Here is a 5,702-nt window from a genome sequence, read left to right on the forward strand (position 1 = left end):
GCAGTACATTTTCTTACTATTTTAAAGTGTAAGTTTGCTTTCTGTCAGAATGTTCTCTGGGAGCTGAATGCGTTTTGCGAGGATGTATACAGTCTTTTTTGACACCTAAGTGTAAAAAGAAATGGTTGAGACTTCCAGTGGTCCATCACTTAGTAAACTTCAAGAAATTGAACCAATTTGGAAGCATTTTAATGTCGAAAGAAATTATTTTTTTCTTTTTCTTCTTGCTTCTTTTTTTTCATATTTTTACTTTTTGGTCAAGTTTGCCTTATGCTCCTGATGCCTCTGGCTTTACTGGGAGCAGCTCTTCCTGTCTGTGACTGCGGAGGTACTGTTTCTGTTAGAATGGGTTTCTCTTGCACTCACACTCCTTCCTTCCTTCCTTTGTTTCTTAACATTGTCTCATTTCCTTTTATCCTTGCCTACTTTTCTGTCCATTCCACCTGCAACTGCATCATGTTTCATTTCACAATCATCAGTGGTCCCCAGTTTGTATTCACGCGTCACCACACCACTTGGAGGAAGAAGCACTGCCACACTGCGTTTAGAGTTAGTGTAATGCCTTCTCTTTCTTTTTCTCTACAGAGAGAGTGCTGTGTGCTGCTGAACTGCTTCAGAGACTTGCATAGGGGAAACACTCCATCTATCCCATGCAAGTGCTGTGCTTCAATACCACAGTGATGCCCATGCCACAGTATAAAAATCTTAAATGATGTGTCAGTGGGTTCAGAAGAACAGGATGGCAAAAGTTGTGTTTTTTGTATCCTGTGTAGCTAGCCAAGCCACTTACTTCTCAGGCTGGCTCTCAGCTTACTGGGAGAAAATTCTTTAGCCATGGACTAGGACCCTAACTTACTAGGTAGTGTACAAAAACAAAGAAGACAGTCACTGCCCCCAAAGAGCTTCAGTATAAGATAGAAATGGTCCAAAGGTAAATGATCAAGCTCTTTGGTCCACATGTTTAAAACATGCAGCCATCATTATTTTTCTGAGCAGAAATTTTCTTCTGCACTTCAAATATGAAGGGTTTTTTTAAGGGAAGGCTCTGAGATAAGAGATCTTAAGGAAATGGGGCAGAAACATCAAATATTAAAAACGTCAAATTAACTTTGCCAAGTGTGTGCTTCATGTGCCTTCCATAGGTTTTTTTAACTTCACCGGGTAAAACTCTTCTAAAATTGTGCAGCCACATAATTCCACAGAATCTCAAGATGTTAATCTATCAAGTAAGCTCACATTTCAAAAAGTGTTAAGAGCACTTAAGCTGTCCAGCAAGACAAGATGTTCCCACCAAACAGGCTAATTGCATTCTCATGCACCAAATGGCTTTTCATACTGATATTCCGATTTTAAAATAAAGCAGGAGTGAGATGCGGGCAATGGCAGTGGCATTCTCACCGGGTTATAAGTAGGAAGCTGCATAGCCATATAGAAGTTGCTTGGAGTACTAATCTATTGCTTTCGGAGGTGGCGGTGGCTGTTAAGGAGAGATCATATGCTCTTTCTTCCCCCCTTGTGCCTTTTACTATAATTAATTTTTTGCCTTTTACCAGTCTCACTCCATTGCAGATTGAACAAGAACTACATGTAAAAGTGCCCTAAGCATAGATATTACAATAAAATATCCACACTTATATATTTAATAAATAACTGAATGGAAACATCACTGGATGGACTTTTGCACCTTTACTACAGCATTTTCTTATTCCCTTTAACACTGAAGGGTTTTTTGGGGGAAAATACTTTCTCTTTTTATCAGACAGGTGAAATTCTACTAGATAGACTCTAACATTGTACCAAATGGGGCAAACATCTGAGTTTTCAGTTTAATAACTCACAAGATAACCTCTTCTGTTAAGAGAGGTTAGGGTAGTTCTCGTGGTTAATACTTTTGAAGGCTTGAGCCATCCATTGTACTTCCTTTAGCACATTGGCCCTGTCTTCACTACTGGAGATAAACCTAAGCTCCTCCATGAGGTTTACCTTGTCCTGGTAGCATTTTAAAGTTATAATTGCTTGTCTACGCAGGGAATTGAACATGTTAGTTAATAGGATGTTAAACACGCACCTTTTTTGCTAGTGTTTGTTAGTGCTACTGGACACAAAGTCACAAGGATGGGTATGTTGGAATATGCTATGGTGAATATTCATTCCTGTAGAAGTACTCTTCCCTCTGGGAGGCATTGGAATTTAAGCTTTTACTCTGGTAAATAATGCATGAACACTCCCAGAACAAAAGTTAATTAGGACTGGAATGGAAATGCTAGTATACCATTTTTATTCCTTTTAAGATTGCTGTGGAAATTAATGCATTTAACACACCAAACTAATTAGAAATTAAAATATAAACAGACAGATGGTTTATATGTGGGAGAAATCACTGATAATTTATTCTCCTCTACTGGTAGTTGCTAAGAAGATTAAGGACCAAAGTCTCAAAAGTCAGAATTCTTACTGTTCCATCTGAAGCATTCAGTGTTGTAGCCATGTCAGTCACAGGATATTAGTGAGACAAGCCGGGTGGGGAATATAATTTATTAGACCTATTTCTGTTGGCAAGAGAGACAAGCTTTCTTACCTGAAGAAGAGCTCTCTGTAAGCTCACCCACCTTGTCTTTGTTACATCTGAAGGCAGGCTCATGAGCCATTGTGCTTTGTCTTTACTACCTGAAGTCTGACTTCCTGAAGCCATCTTATACCGAGACTTTAGAACAAGAGCTGCAAACTTGTAAAGAATTGCATTTGGATTAATAGCTCTAATTATCTGTACTTCTCAGTGCTCCTGCTGTACATGCTGTACGGTTTTGGAAAATAACCTTCATCGGAACACACAAGGTAACTAAAAATACAGTACATGAAGTTTGTTCGTGATCCCTTTGAATCTACCACAAAGGGATCATACTATCTCTTACTCCTCCCCGAAGATCATTTTTAATGAGAAATAATAGTTCCCTAGTTTAACTTTGTGCAATTATTGGGAGTGATATTTCCACCCGTGCACGGAGATTTAAACAGTAAGACACCTGAAAGAAATATTTGTGATCTGAGTATATACCCTGGTGGTAACTTGTGAAATTGCAAGCCACACTTTTATGAAGAAGTCAGCAAAACTGAGGCCTGCTAATACAGTTTCCTGTGATGGGGAGGGGAGGAGTGTGAACAAACTCCTAATTAGTTAATGCTAATATACACTTTGGAAGAGATATTAATCTTCATGCTTCACTCTTAAGCCAATCTGTAATTAGTAGGTATTGGGAGGTTTCTTCCACCTTCTGAAGCATCTGGTGTTGGCCACTGTCAGACAGGATACTGGACTGGATGGCCCATGGGACTGATCCCTTATAGTAATTAACTAATTCTATGGGGAATTACATGCTTAAAGTCCATCATGTGACAATTATTTTATTTATGAGAATATAGTGCCTTTTCTATGTGGATAAAATGCTTCTGCATTAGAGGGTTTTGAATCCTCAGAGTGGGAAGCAGTCAGAAGAACATTTTTCACTGTTTAAACTGAATGTTTTAAAAAGTGGTGTTAAGAGGCACTTGGATGGCTCAGATCAGGGGTTCTCAAACTTCACTGCACCATGACCCCCTTCCAGGGCCACCCAGATAGGAGGGGGCAATTTGCCCCGGGCCCCCAGGAGTGTTTTCGGCAGCACTTCGGCAGCAGGTCCTTCAGTGCCACCAAACACACCCGGAGTGAAGGACCTGCTGCCGAAGACTCGCCGCTGCTTCTTCCGCTCCAGGTCTTCGGCTGCTGGGGTCCTTGCGCTCCATGTCTTCGGCGAAGTACCACGAGATCCGGAGCGGAAGGACCCCCGCCGCCGAAGACCCCAGGCCCCCTGAATCCTCTGGGCGGCCCTGCCCCCTTCTGTAAGAGCCCCGCTGCCCAGGGCTGAATACCTCAGGCTTTGGCTTCAGTCCCAGGTGGTGGGGCTCAGGCTTTAGCCCCAAGCCCCAGCAAGTCTAAACCAGCCCTGGCGACCCCATTAAAATGGGGTTGCGACCTATTTTGGGGTCCCGACCCACAGTTTTTGAGAACCGCTGGTTCAGATGTATAATAGGTAGCCTTTTGCTTCTAGATTGTCTGTTCACATTTAGCCTGTGTCGGTGGGGATCAGGTTACTATCTATCTCATGGCTGTGAAAGGAGTTGATCACACTCCAAATGCTAATGGACAGATGTGCACATCATAAAACGAGTGCCACAAGTGACACTAAAGTTTCCAGTCTTAGCAGGGAGATTAAGCATTAAATGTGACATCAATCTGAATTATCTATCCCAGCAACTGTTTCTCCAGCTCAGGATTGAGGCACTAGTGGGACATTGTGGAGAAATGCAGTGTATCTATTTTATTTAGCCACAGAAAAGGTACATTAATGTCAAGCTTCAAAACTATTAACCCAACTTTTTTACCCATATGAAATTCACCTTTAAAAAGTTAAATCCACAATATTTAAGTACAATGGGAAGTGATTTATGATGCGCCAGTGGGTCTCTCAGCTGCCCTGATTAGAAATGGCATTTTTCAGTAATGAAGTGGCTGCCGACAGGACTATTTTTGTTTTGTGGGTTTTCATTTAAAAATTTAATTTTCAGTAGCGTTCTTGACAAATATCCATGTGTATTGCATATGCAGAATACATGTTTATAATGCCTACTGAGAGGATTCCCTGTAGTTTGTGCAGTTGCTCAAAGTGGCTGGAAGGATAACATTCTCTCTGAAGCTGCGAGCAGCCCCTCTGCAGCATTGCCAGACTCTGGAGTGAGAAACCTTAACCCTAGCTGTTTCTAAACTTTTTTCCAAAACTCAAATTGTTCTCAGACAGCAGTATCAAAATAATACATTCAGCATATCCTTACCCTCCACCCTCGTCTTTCCCTTTCTTTCAATTTCCATTTTCTTTAAAATAGAAGGAAAAATTCTAGTTGCTAAATACAACAGTTCTGCTGCCACTATCATTTCCAGCATCACCTTTAAAGAATCCTTCTACTGTTTGAGAATAAACCTAATGCCTAAGGGCTAGGGCTAGTAGTGACCTCCTGCACAATAATTTTATCAATCCTCTTTTTCTTGGTTGTGAAGTTCAGAAGTTTATTGATAGGAGAGTGATCTCTCACATTGTGGCTGTGTTGAACCACATTGTTCGATGAGAAGACTGATGTGTCCCTCCATATGCTGAAAGACTCTAGGGACACTCTCTGCTCAGTCTATGCTGGGCAGCTTCAATTTGAAAGTTGCTTAGGTATACTTTAAGAGTTTTGGAAAACAATTTCTTCTCTCTAAACTATCATATTTTCTTATTCCTTTTCCCTGTTATTACTTCGTACGATGATATGCCTTGAATTTAGCTTTGTCTTTTGCTCCATTTATTGGAAAATGTCATGATCCAGTTTGATTTCAGATTCACCCCCACTGTAGTGAATTATTGGTGTTGGGATTAGTGGATTGTAACATCACTGAAGTAGTCTGACTCTCTAAAAAGAAACATTTTTATATGCGAGCATCTGAACAAACCAGCATTAGGTAAGGATTCATGAAGGTGACTATGGTAATGTTCACATTAAAATAGCCTTGTTCCCTATTTATGGTCTGACCTTATTAAAGGTCTTGTGGATCCCTTTGCTTGGATTCTTTACCAGCTGCCGCCAAGAATGGGCCTTTTGCATCAGTGCCCAGACTTAACACAAAGAGACCT

The 5,702-nt window shown here is 40.8% G+C and overlaps 1 protein-coding gene across 1 annotated transcript in view; it reads left to right on the forward strand.

The window, feature by feature from the left end:
• KDM7A (lysine demethylase 7A) overlaps window positions 1-1,615 on the forward strand; it is a 96,921-nt gene extending 95,306 nt beyond the window's left edge. The window contains exon 21 of the transcript XR_013347310.1: window positions 586-1,615. The gene's annotated coding sequence lies outside the window, so the exon portion shown is untranslated. The remainder of the gene's footprint in view (window positions 1-585) is intronic.
• The last annotated feature ends 4,087 nt before the right edge of the window (window positions 1,616-5,702 follow it).

Source organism: Eretmochelys imbricata, chromosome 1 (genome assembly GCF_965152235.1).
Source record: "Eretmochelys imbricata isolate rEreImb1 chromosome 1, rEreImb1.hap1, whole genome shotgun sequence".
Classification (NCBI taxonomy): Eukaryota; Metazoa; Chordata; order Testudines; family Cheloniidae; genus Eretmochelys; species Eretmochelys imbricata.